A 14,490-nucleotide genomic window follows, 5' to 3' on the forward strand; every position below is an offset into this window, starting at 1 on the left:
TATTATTTTATTTATGCTGGCTCAATTGCCAAATCCCCAGTTGTTTTCTTTGTGCATTTTTTATCCAATAAGGTTACATTACTTTTAGTAGCTTATAGCTTTTATCATCGTTTTTACTAGAAAAATTATCTATAAATTGTGAAATTCGCATGTTTATGATAAATCATCTCTCTCTCTGTTTTCTTCTGCTAACTATAAAATCCCTCCTGGTCCTAAAATGAATTAACAGCATTTCTGGTACATTTTGGCCCATGCACAATCACATCAGGCAATTGGGAGAGTTTTAATTCTCTCATTAGACAAATAACCCTGTTTGAACATTAGAGAATCATAAGGACTTCTGCTTTTAATAGATGGTCATCATTATCCAGAATTAATTATTTTATAACTTAATAAGGCTACAGCACTAAAAAGAATACTAAAGCATTTTGCTTTTTAAATCCGCAAAGTTCTTGATAGTAAAATAGAATATTTTGTATTTCTAATTGATGTCACCCCTTCATACCTAGTCCTTTACAGAAATGCAGAACACTGATCAGTCTGTTCTCCATCATACCACCCAGGAGCTCACAAAAACTTTAAGAGTTTGTCTCTTCTCAGTCCTCCTGTAACCTATTTCCAATTACCTTTGCTACCTTTAAAATGTGATAGTAAAAACTAGACTGTTTTGTCTACTTTTTCAAAACTTCTTGTTTTGAAAGTAAGAGAAGGGCTATTTCTCAGACTTTGAAATTGACTTTTTTTTTTTTTTTTTTTTTTACCAAATATGCCTTTCCAGTTTCATATTGACTTTTTTAAAACAATAGGTCTCAAAACTGTTTCATATTTAGCTATGATCAAGTGAATGAGGTTGGCCCTCATTAATCAAATAGCACTTTCCAAAGGTGTTTTCCTCAGTGGAGTGTCTAACCAGAAGTTATATGGCCATCAGCCCACAGTGGTGCGTAGGCATTTTAATATGAGGGTGTAGAAGATATCTTCTAAGATCTCAACTGGGATCATTTGATACCCAACACATTTCCTGCCAGCATTTCTTTAGCTTCCATTTATATTGTATTTTCTATTGTCAGTATTTATCGTTTTTCCCTATTCGTATCATCTCACCTCTACAATACAATCAATTTTCAAGTTCTCTTGGCTTTACTCCAAAATTACAACCTAAATGTATTAAATGTTTCTTCATATTCATTACTGCCAACTTGGTGCAAGCGACTGACCTCTGCTTCCTTGGACTATTGTGGAGTTTCCAGTCTCCCAGCTTTACTTCTTATGCACCTCATCACTTCACCACTCCCTGTTGTGATGTCTAAGCTGGAGTGACCTTACAGGAACATAAAGAGGATTGTACAACTTCCATCATTTTTCACTCTGGAATAAAATAAAACATCAAATAAAATGTAAATATCCTACCATGGGCTTTTCTCTTCTCCAGCATCATCTGCCACTAATCCCTGTTCACTAAATTCGTATCCGACTTCTTTTTTTCTCAGACACACCTAACTCATTCCTGCTTGAGAGCCTTTGCAATGGCTATTCCCTCTGCCTGAATTCACTTTCCTCTCATCTTTATGTGACTAGTTCCTTCTGCTTCTTGAGATCCTAGCTCAAATGCCAACTCCCCACTGAGCCCTTCCTGACCACCTGATCCAAGTAAACTCCACACCTCCACTGTCATTTGAAACTTTGCAATATATGTTGGCTGAATGAATGAGTGAATTAATGAACAAGTCAATGAGTCAGTGAGTTCTCTTTACAATATGCCTATTCTTTTTGCATTTGCCTCTAGTCTTCTTCCTAATTCCAACTTTTTTTGGTAATACAACATTACATATAACTTACACTTATAGTCTGTTGAGTACATAACTGTTAAGGCGTCATCCTGCTTTGTGAATTCCAAATCTATTTCTATATGATCACACAAACATTATCTTCAGCATATAAATGTTTTAGATTCCTTAATCTTTGATTAGCTGCATTGCTGTGAATGATTGAGTGGCTTTGCCTGTCATTTGTTGAAATACCAAAGATACTTCCTACTTTTTCTGCTATCAAAGTAGCTTTACAAATACCTGAAATTTCTCTTTTAAAAAAGGGTATTCTTAGATCCTCTTTTAAGAGTTTTGAAATTTTTCTTATCACTACAGAGGAAAGAAATCCAAGTAAATCAAAAGGAACAGAAACTAGAAATACATAGGCATACTTGTGGCTGGAGTTATTCCACTACTCGTACATTATGTGGTTTACCTCAACATGTGGAAAAATACAGTAAGTCCTTCATTGTGCAGGGTGTAGTTACAGTATCACGTAACTTAGGCAGCTTATTCTTTCCTGTTATTTTATGATAAACACAAACTATGCTGTAATCTTTTCTGAATAATTAATATCTATTTGCTTAAAAGAATATTTTTTAACCCACTAAAGCTCTTTTTTTAAAAAAAAATTATTTTTCCGCCTTCTCCTTACCTCAACCAAAAAACGCTCCAACCCCACATACATGAAAAAATGCCTTTAGGTTTATTGAAGTCATTTATTTATGGGAGTATACAGAGTAAGTAGACCTGTCCATCAGGAAAGACAAAAAGAAACAAATCTGAGATATTACTATACCAGATTTGCTTACAAGAGAAAATGTTCAACTTTTCTACTCTAGATAACTCACTGTCTGTACTATTATTGAGGAGGAGAAATTAATGTGTATAGTGTATCCAGAGTTTACACCCTACATATTATGTTCCTCAGTATAAAATATTTTTTTAAAATGGTTCCCAGAAATCAAAACTAAATAATTTTGATTTAATTTCTGACATTTTCAATGGTCCCTTGTCAATTTTACTAATAAGCAAAAGAAACATTTCGTTTTGTATTCAGTCTTGAGAACATAGAAGGTCTTAAACATCTACTTGCTTATTTTTTCTTTGGGAATCTTAATATTTCATAGGGGCTTAATATTTGTAATACTCTTGGTTTAGATATGCTAATCTAAATGTTAAATTAAGATGATTTCAAAAATACAGGCTGAAATATTTTCTTCAACATTTCACAGTTCTTTTTATGTAACATTTCTAAACAATTGTTTTATATAAAAATGTGTTGGATGTTAAATCATATTAATATGATTCATGTTATGGTATACTTTAATTTTGTTTTTATTTGTAAATTTAATCCTGCAAGTCAACAAAAATCAAAAATACTCAACAATACCATTCTATTTTAAAGTTAAAGATAAATAGCTATTGACTCTTATGACCATCTATAATCTCTTGAAATGTTTTTAGAAATGAACATCCAGTTGGTTGGTGTGCTATTGGCCATCACCAGTGATTTTTATTCTCATTATTTATGCACTTGCTTTTCTTTTTATAACCTTTGTCTATCACAGACTCTTTAGAGAAGTTACCAATTTTTTTCTTATTTCCAACTTCTTTAATTCACAATGTAATTTTTCTACCAGAGGAAACTTATTTTCCTTTTTTTTTTTAACCTTTTCATTATATAAAGTCCTGTTAAAACTTTGTTTCCTGGCCAAGTACAATGGCTCATGCCTGTAATCCCAACACTTTGGGAGGCCAAGGCAGGGAGGATAGCTTGAGCCCAGGGTTTGAGATCAACATAGCAAAACCCCATTTCTACAAAAAAAAAAAAAAAAAAAAAAAAAAAAAAAAAGCTGCATGTGGTGGTAGACATCTGTGTTCCCAACCACTCAGGAGGCTGAGATGGAAGGATCACTTGAGCCTAGGAGGCAGAGGCTGCAGTGAGCTGAGATTTAGCCACTGCACTCCAGTCTGGGTGACAGATTGAGACCCTGTCTCAAAACAAACAACAAACAAAACTTTGTTTCCTGTAGGCAACTATCATAATCCTGACTGCAGAGCACCTATTTGAACTTATTTGAATTAGATCTTACATTATATATATTTGACCTTGTTCATCTGTCCAGTTTTCTTCTTGAGTTTATTCAGTTACCTAAATAAATTGAAAATTACTTGTAGATAGAAATCACATTTCATAATTTGCTTATAATTCCCCTCAGGCCTTCTGCATTTTTTGGATATTGAACATTACATAATTTAATGAATGGATCATTGGAAAATCTCTCATTATGTACACAATTATAGATGCAATACATTTTCATAAGTTATATAATTGTTTTATTTAGTGTTACAGTTAAAGCTAAAGATTGAGGCCTATGCGCGCTAATCTATTCTTGATGCAATGGTTTATTAAAATGCCCTTTTAAATTATTGTAGGTTTTTGCATTGAAATTGGTTTGTCCTTGCTTAACAGATTCAATCATTAAGAACAGTGAAGAGTTTCTCTCACTGAAATCATTAATACATTTACTTATACAGAGATAGATGGATAGCTGCTGGCACATAGTACAAGCTTATGAATAACACAGTTAGTTACGTCACATTGACTCATTTCAGAAATGTCGCTGTAAGTCACAAAATATTTTGTGAAATGATTATAGTATACTTTCGGCTACAACATTGAGTCTATTATACCTGAGAGGAAATTAGACTCTGTGGGGGGAAATGGATGGAAAAATTTCCAAAATCAAATATTTAACACGAGGGTTGCTGTGAGCACTACCCCAGGGGGTGCTGTTTGTGACATGGTCTGTGGAGTTAAACAGTGTAGGCTATGTGGTTTTATATGGCAGCCCTGCAGAAACCAGAGTATACAAAAGGTATCGTAAAATTTTGAACTATAGTGCCACTCCTCAGGTAAGTCGTCTTCAAACTCTTATGGATGTTTAGTCAATCTATTGTAATCCATGATGTTAGAATGTACAACGGTTCTTACCAATCATGTTATTTGATAGAAAAGAAAAAGAAAATATATCAATGAGAAGTAAATTATATATTTAAAATACATATACATAAAATAGAATTAAGAAATAAAGCACAAAATATATGACAAGCATCTAAATATTAAGTACTTTTCATAGTCTAAATTTTCTACTACTATACTGTAACTAATAGAGGAGACCACCCCTCATATTGTCTTATGCCCAATTTCTGCCTCTAAAGAAAAAAAGAAGTAAAAACTAAAAGGCAGAAATGAAACCCACAGGCAGACAGCCCAGTGCTACACTCTGGGCCTAGTAGTTAAAGATCGACCCCTGAACTAATGGGTTATGTTATCTATAGATTACAAACATTGTGTGGAAAAGCATTGTGAAAATCCTTGTCCTTTTCTGTTCCGTTCTAATTACCAGTGCAGATGCATGCAGCCCCCAGTCACATACCGTCTGCTTGCTCAATTGATCACAACCCTCTCACACGGACTCCCTTAGAGTTGTAAGCCCTTAAAAGGGACAGGAATTGCTTACTGGGGAGCTCATTTTTTGGAGACCTGAGTCTGCCGATGCTCCCAGCTGAATAAAGCACTTTCCTTCTACAATTCAGTGTCTCAGGGGTTCTTGTCTGTGGCTTGTCCTGCTACATAACCATTAAAATTGTGTCTTGCTTATATGAGGATTGCATGTCAAAATAAGAAAACATTTTGTAGTGATATTTCAGTCTCCAAATAAGACCATCATTTATGGAAGTTAAAATTAATTACTTCTGCTAAATTAATACAGGTTTGAGCTTTTATATTAAGTATATGTTCCAGGTTTTTTTATGTAATGGTATCTTTTAGACATCATTCAACCACATAAAACATTGAAAATCAAGATTTATAACCTAACATTATTTTTTAAAATCTTTTCTAACATAAATTCTTTTTGTAATTTATGTATGTAATTAGAGGCACAGGGAAATAAACATAATATCTACTTCATCAACATCTTACTTGGTTAAATGCAAATGAAGGAGTAGATTGTATATGTTTCTATAATATAACCTCTCTGTATTTATTTATTTATTTCCTTTTTTTTTTTTTTTTTTTGAGACAGAGTCTAGCTCTGTCACCCAGGCTGGACTGCAGTGGCATGATCTCAGCTCACTGCAAGCTCCACCTCCCGAGTTCATGCCATTCCCCTGCCTCAGCCTCCCAAGTAGCTGGGACTACAGGAACCCGCCTCCACGCCTGGCTAGTTTTTTGTATTTTTAGTAGAGATGGGTTTTCACTGTGTTAGCCAGGGTGGTCTCGATCTCCTGACTGTGATTCAGCTGCCTTGGCCTCCCAAAGTGCTGGGATGACAGGCATGAGCCACCGTGCCTGGCCCCTCTATGTATTTAAAAAGCTACATGGAAAATGCAACTACTGATGCTATAGTCTGAATGTTTGTGTCCCCCTGAAAATTCACATGTTAATACCTAATCTGCAATGCAATGGTATTAAGAGCTGAGGTTTTTAAGAGGCGATTTGGTCATGAGAACAGAATCCATATGAATGGAATTAGTGCCTTTATGAAAGAGCTCTGAGGAAATTTGTTTGCCCTTTCAACATGTGAGTACTTAGAAGGTGTCATCTATGAACCACATAGTGAGGGCTCACCAACTGCCAAATCTGCTGATGCCTTGATCTTAGACCTCCCAGACTCCAGAACTGTTAAGCAATACATTTTTGTCATTTATAAGCCACCCAGTTTAAGGTATTCGGTTATAGCAGCCCAAACAGACTGAGACACGTGGGAAAAGAGGGTGCATAGGTATACACACTCACTGTGATAGTTAATTTTATATGTCAGTTTAATTGGGCTAAGAGATGCCCAGATAGTTGGTAAAACATTATTTCTGGGTGTGTCTCTGAGGGTGTGTCTGGAGGAGATTAGCATTTTAATGGGTGAACCAAGTAATGCAGATGGCCCTCCCTAATGTGGATGGGCATCACTCAAGCCACTAGGGCTTGCAAAAAACAAAAAGGCAGAGAAAGGGCAAATTTTCTCTCTTTTCAAGCTGGAAATATCCATCTTCTCCTGCCCTCAGACATTGACACTGCTGGTTCTCACGCCTTCAGACTCAGATGGAATTACTCCAACTTTCTTGGTTCTCCAGCTTGCAGATAGCAGAACATGGAACTTCTTGGTCTCTATAATAATGTAAGCTAATTTCCATACTTAATATACATTAATTTATATGGGACATACTGTCCTTTTTATAACAGTATTATAAATAATAATAGATCTTATTTATTAGTAAGAGGTACAATTATATCTCTACTGGTTCAGTTCTGTTTCTCTGAAGAATCCTAACTAATCTACCCACTTTAGACCAGTTTAATGGGCCAATTTAATTAGTCAAGAATAGAAGACATATACTGTCTGTATAATTGATCAGATGCAGCTATAGGTTAACTTAAGCCATCTAGGAAAACATCTCTCAGGATCTGACAAGCTCAATAGTTCTTCTGCCTTTGCTCTTTTATACTTGGAGCTTACATTTCCATTCTGGAAGATCTAAAGTTACAATTTAAGAAAATATTACCTAGGCCACAGTCTCCTAGTGGGAGAAATGACAGTTATCTGTGAGGCATACCCAAATAACATCTCCGCCTCCAGGTTTCTAGCATTCCGAAAAGCTCGCTTTCCTGCGTTCCCCCACCATCCCCACACTTGTGCATGGGTGATTCACACATTGTTTAGTTCAAGGACCATCATCACAACTCTACTTACTGAAATACAAGATTTGATACAGAGAAAAATGACACTTTTTTTATTAGAAATTAACAAGACTATTTTACCATTCATATTCTTAAATATGTGGCTTTGAGAATCTTTCCAAATCCACAAGAGAGTCAGATGTTGCTGTAATCCCTCATTCTCATTCTCTCCTGGTTTCTGATGTGTGTCCTCAGTTGGGAAAGATGCCGTCACGGCCTTTGGTAGCTGCACTCAGATTAGGGATTTCTCCATGATAACAGCGTGTTCTGTGCTCAGGATTCAGTTGTGTAGGAAATGTTGCAATGCAGAGATTCCGTAGCAGTTCCTAGAGATGAGAATTTTCTGCATGTAAAGTGACACAGTAATTATGACACTATCAGAATGTGTATTTGTCTCAAAGAGTATCAGATGAAGCTTTGTGAGCTGCTCTGATTTTGCTAAGTAATGAGGGAAATTTCAAAAGGAGTTAGCTACATTCCCATCCTCATGCAGTTTATAGTCTAGTGAGGTTAATAAGGAGCCACCTGAGACCCTATTTGTTCCTCAGGTACTTAATTGCATTGGACAATTTATTAGTGCATAATGCAATTTGAGTTCTGAGAAATAAACCATCATCAAATCCAAAATAACACAGAAAGACCTTCTAAGAATAGCACAGCTATGACATTTACTAAGAGTTTGGGAATTCAGCCAATCCAAAATTCCTAAGAGATTGTTATGCTTTGTGATTATGAGAAAATTGTGCTAATATTTAAAATTTCTGCTTACTAGTGAGCATAAAACTCCTAACAACTAAATAGGAAGTAGAGGCTGTCAGAGAGAGATGTGCATATGGATAAATGTCACAGTTATACATTGATATTTTTGCAGCCTATGTTGATGTGTGTGTGTATCCATACTTCCATCAAAAAAAAAAAAAAAAAAAAAAAAAAAAAAAACGAAAAGGGCAACATATGGTTACTTTTTTTTCCCCGGAAAAAATTCAACATACTCTGATTTAGCCTTCCTGTATTGTCACCAGAGAGTTCAGAAGAAATTTTTGGATTGGGTGGAATGATGAGGTTGGTAGTAGAATTGCTCTTTCCCCTACCCCATTCTGTCTTTTCCTGACCTCTCTCCCTCTATTAATTCCTCCACCCCATTCCTCTTGCATGACAAACTAACTGGGAATTTGCAAAAGTAGATTTTCTAAAAGGATATCTACTTAAAAGTCTTGGCTGCTGGTGGTCAAACTAGCAGAAAATTCAGGAAATGTGTAATTTGTAAATATGTAAAAATGATTTGGAGTCATTAAAGTACTGCAGAGAAGATTGATTTTTACTTCTTTGGGGAATGGAAGAATAGCCATAGAAGTGGTACTAAATAATAGACTTGACTGGTTGTTTGATGACCTGTTTAACTGGAAAAGCTATTGGACTATATGCAGGTAAGATGTGAATAACGAGATGGGTGAGGGAAACACTGAAAATGAGAGATTTGGTGACAGAATGAATGAGAGAGGATGAGTGGGTGAATAAACTAAAATTCACATCTACACCAAAAGCACTCTGATATTTTGTGAAAATGTTCCTATAATTTTCAGGTGATTTCTACAAATGTCAGAAATACCATTGCTCATCCATTAGACTGATACAGACAACTGAAAAATAGAATGCCTACATGAAATTCTGACTATGTTTTTACTAAACATTTAGAAATCATAACATACATGTTGAAAAAAAGTTCAGGAAAAAATACACGTTGAATTCTTAGACTTACAAGTCTGTGTACCTACTTTAAAATCATTTTAAAAGAGGAAAATAGTTATGATGTGGCTACCATCAGTAAACCAGAAACCTAAGATTTCCTACTTGTCTTTCTCTTGTTTTCTCTTGCTTGCTATCTGTTTTGTTCACTAGCATCTCTGCCATATAATAGTAGAAAGGAGAAAAAAGTCATTTTTTGGCTATTAATGAACAGGCTTAATATTTGATTAGGAAGAGGTTTGAATGAAATTAGGGATTTCAGTAATTCATGCCACCCTTGATTTTTGATTCCAGGGAAAATGAGAATTGGTGAGCTCTATACCAAATAGATGGATTATATTTTTATTAAGTAAGCACTCTAATGTTCTAAATTTATCTTACCACAAATAGTTTAAAAAGAATCCACATATTTAGTGCCTTATTTCATACTGTAAAAATATGAAAAGTGCATAGATTAACCTATTATTCCACATACAACACAAGCATAATTCTGACATCATAATCCTTTTAGAATATTTATAAATCTGCAAGTAGGTGAAGGTATCACGTCAACAACAAAAAAAAGAGCTCATGTATTTATTTCATACAAGTGGACACAGCATCTCAGTTCTCAAGCATGAATCAGTTTTATAGCTGGAAAGAACCTAAACAGTTTCAACCCCTCCTCTGCATAATTATTTGGTTATTCATAATATTTGGCAATCCAGAGTTCTTCAGGCAATTTTTCATTCTGTTCAATGTCAGTAACACAGACAAAAATTAACTCAGTCCAGTCTAATTAAATAGACAACATCTGTGTGTCCTCCATGGTCTCAGTTTCTGGGGAGCAGTCGGTATTTTTTCTTGTTATTGATCAGGTGCCTTCACTGGGTCCAACAACTGGGTGCCAGGGACATCACCTCCTTTATCTGTGCTCTTGTGGTAGCAGCTTCCTGCTCCTGCCAAAATCTAAGTCAACTCACTTTCTGCTGTTTGTCTTTTCAGCTTCTCTAGGACCTTTGTAAGTAGTTCCCTGTATTAAATTCTCTGTTTCCAACTGAACCCTGACTGACGCATTTGGGGATAATAATAAGTTTGGTTATTGACAGGTGATAGCAATGAACACTGGGATCCTAGGAAATACCCAGGTGGAGCTGGGTATAGTATTTCTTGTGTGTTTATTTGTTTTTAATTTTCAATCCAGTTTAGACATACAATGCAATACAATACAATACAATACAATACAATACAATACAATACAATACAATACAATACAACACAACACAATACAATAATGTACCAGCAATGTCAAATTGCTCTAAAAGCTTACAAACTCAGGCTTGGTGCCCTTTCTCCTCCCTCCCTCCCTCCCTCCCTCCCTTCCTCCCTCCCTTCCTCCCTCCCTTCCTTCCTTCCTTGAGTCTCTCTCTGTCACTCAGGCTGGAGTGCACTGGTGCAATCTCAGCTCACTACAGCCTCTGCCTCCCTTGACTTCAAACAATTTTTCTGCCTCAACCTCCCAAGTAACTGAGATCACAGGTGCACACCACCATGCCTGGTTAAGTTTTGCATTTTGAGTAGATGCGGTGTTTCATCATATTAGCCAGGCTGCTCTCAAACTCCTGACCTCAGGTGATCCACCCACCTTGGCCTCCCAAAGTGCTGGGATTATAGACGTGAGTCACCATGCCCAGTATTGGCTTTCACTTTCTAAATTCATCTTGTACTAGAGTAGCCACACACAATTCACGGACCACTGCTGCTGGTGCACACATAGCTCTTTGAGTAGCGCTAGCCTAGTAGAGAGCTAGAAAAGAAAACTGCTCTGCTGATTAGAAAAAGATGTGGAAGTTACACATAAGATTCTGGAGTCACTGGCAAGTCAGTAGTAGCTGAAAACATGGAATTGGAAAACCAAAAAACCAATAAGGAGAGGAAATGGACAGACAGAAGCAGGCTAAGGGCAGAGGGTCAGCAAACACCACACTTTGGCCAATGGCAAGTAGGTACTCTGCAGAAGCAAGGACTATAGGTGAGAACTGAGATGACATAGGGAGAAGAGAAGCACAGCTGCCCAGCATGGCATTGCAGTGCCTTGCAGGTGGTCTGCTGGCCTTGCATGCCTCAGAGAGGCACTCAGTTCAGTATGCCCTGGTGATTAAGGCCGGCACAGAAGCGTATTACCTGTTTTAGAAAGAATTTCATCAAAACAGTTAACTTAAAAGCATTGCAGTAATTTACTTGGAAAATTCACTTATGAAGAACACTGCCTTAATTGATGATGATACTGATAAATCTGAGCAGCATCCGAGTCATCGGATAGAACTTTCTATGGTGATGGAAGCACTTATCTGCATAGCCCAACAGGGCAGCCATCAGCTGCCTGTGGCTACAGAGCACTTGAAAAGTAGCCAGTGTAGCTGAGAAACTTGTTCGCATTTACAATACAAAGTTTTTAATTCAATGAATTTAATTTAAATGTAATGAGGCCGGATGTGGTTGCTCACTCCTGTAATCCCAGCAGTTTGGGAGGCCAAGGCAGGTGGATCGTCTAGTTTGAAACCAGCCTGGACAACATGGTGAAACCTCGTCTCTACTAAAAGTAAAAAACAAACTTTGCTGGGTGTGGTGACACATGCCTGTAATCCCAGCTACTTGGGAGACTGAGGCAGGAGAATCTCTTGAACCCGGAAGGTGGAGGTTGCAGTGAGGTGAGATCGTGCCATTGCACTCCAGCCTGGGCGACAAGAGCGAAACTCCATCTTAAATATATATATATATATAATTAATTAATTGATTTAATTTAATGAATGTAAATTCCACAAAATTTTAATTCATTTAAATTTCAATAGTCTCATGTGACTGCTGACTCTCTTACTGCATAGGTAATATGTGAGATTCATTGGCAAGTTTGGCTTATAGTAAAGATATATAGGTTTTGGGGTCCCATGGACCAGTCTTTAAGTCCTCTAATCACTAACTCTGTGATCTTGGATTTGTCTCTTTCCCGGGCATGAACTTCTTCGTTCATAAAATGAGAATCAATAATACTTATGTTTAGGGCCGTTGTGACCACTGAAAATGAAACATGTAAACTGCTAGAACAGAGTTTCAATAAATGGTAGTTATTAGTATTAAATGATGGAGGTCAGTATTCAAGAACATACTTTGATTGTTTTGATCTTCTGGTCGCCAGCCTGAACATGCACTATGCTGAGAAACAAGCAGCATGAGGGAACCTCCGGGGGCTGTTGCCCAGGATGGAGTGAAGTGGTCTCTTAGTCCAGCAACTGACAATGCTTTTCTATTTAGTGGCTCTCTTATCTCAGCTTTGCTGTGAGCTGTCTTTTTTCAGTGTGATTTCTTCTAGCAAATCCTCCAGCTCCTCATAAGGTGCATTCCTCGCTGCTTTTTTCTATTTCCTCAGAAGAACTATGGTTGTTAAGGGGAAAAGACAAATTGAGCTTGTTCAATCAATAACTTTAATTTTACATACAATTCTAAGTCAATGGAGTCTGATCTGAGGGCTGAGGGTTTCTCAAGTCTTTTTCTGTGGAATTAAGAGCACAGATTCACCTTTACCTTAGACTTTATTTACCTTAGCCCTGCCAGATCGCTACAATCTCTTGGGCAGATCTTTAAAAAAAACCAAAAAACAAAACACAGGCCTATCCCTAAATCACTACAATCTCTTGGGCAGATCTTTTGAAAAAACAACACAGGCCTATCCGTTCTCCCTCAACCTAGAGACCCGGCATTAGCTGGCAGTACTGCAGGTGATTCTGTTTCGTGGTCTAAAAACCGCCGATGTATGCCAGGATTTCAGGGGGAGCTCTGGACAGACAGGGTGGTCTGACTGAGCCTGGGTTAATTGAGAGACTGCTGTACCACTCTTAGGCAAGAAAATGGGTACAGACATCCCACTGATCCAATACAGGCATGCTGGATATTTGATTGAAATTTTCCCTGGCATAGCCAATCATTGGAACAATGACTGGATTCCAGAACTCTTATTTTATTTTATTTTTTTTACTTTTCCTCCGAAGCTGCTTTGGTCGTCTTGTTTTCAGAGATGGTTTACTTCCTTGTGCTCTCCTTTTGTGAGGCTTGCATCTGTTTATAATATATTATTATTCAGCTTACGGGCTTTTATATATTTAAAGTTTCACTAGTTGTTGACACAACTTAGGTACGTACCCTTCGGGAAAAAGACTAGTGAAAACTCTGAGCTCATGTCTTTTCAAGCTCTCATTTTCCCGTAAGAAACCATTTTGGCAGTCAGAGGATTATGGCTAATAACTGCATGTCTCTAGGCTCCCTGCCTTGCTAGGAATAGTTCCACTGTCCAGAGTCACCTGTGAGTAATGGTTAAATTGCATACTGATTCGTGTATGGATGCTTGTTTGGGTACTAGTCAAATATTGTTACATACTTTTGGAGACAGAAATCTCTATGAAACAAAAGAATTCCAAGCCTAGGATAATGGCCCACTTCTGAAGAATAAACAACACAATAAAATTCCAGTACAAACAACTAATTGCAACATTCTCTGAAAATCTGTAGCAGTCCTTAACATTTTCAGTCCCCAAAACAAGAAAACTATGTCCTAAATCAGCAAACATTAGGGTTTATGAGAGCAGTTTTATTGGCATAATTGATAAGACAATATTTACTGAAATATTCCAGCATAGATGTTTTATTGTGTTCTCTCTGGCTCTTTGACCACATCTTTTATTGGTTTTTGGTTTTGGTGAGGACACTTTGGGGCTATTAAATCTACACTGGGTGATAGTAAAACCCTAAATGAGAACCTTAATAATAAGAGTTAGGGCTTCCTACTAAGTGAACTCCTTGTCATATACTTTATTATCAAGAAGTAGTTTAGGCAATAGAAAAGCTAAAACTTGGCTGGCTTACGTCTATAATCCCAGCACTTTGGGCTGCTGAGGCCTGTGGATCACCTGAGGTCAGGAGTTCCAGGCTAGCCTGGCCAACATGGCGAAAACCCGTCTCTATTAAAAATACAAAAATTAGTCGGGCGTGGTGACCCGTGCCTGTAATCTCAGCTACTTGGGAAGCTGAGGCAGGAGAACTGCTGAACCCAGGAGGTGGAGGTTGCAGTGAGTAGAGATCGTGCCACTGCACTCCAGCCTGGGCGACAGAGTGAGACTCTGTCATCAGAAAAAAAAAAAAAAAGAAGCTAAAACTCATTGG

Source organism: Chlorocebus sabaeus, chromosome 8 (assembly GCF_047675955.1).
Source record: "Chlorocebus sabaeus isolate Y175 chromosome 8, mChlSab1.0.hap1, whole genome shotgun sequence".
NCBI classification, from domain to species: domain Eukaryota; kingdom Metazoa; phylum Chordata; class Mammalia; order Primates; family Cercopithecidae; genus Chlorocebus; species Chlorocebus sabaeus.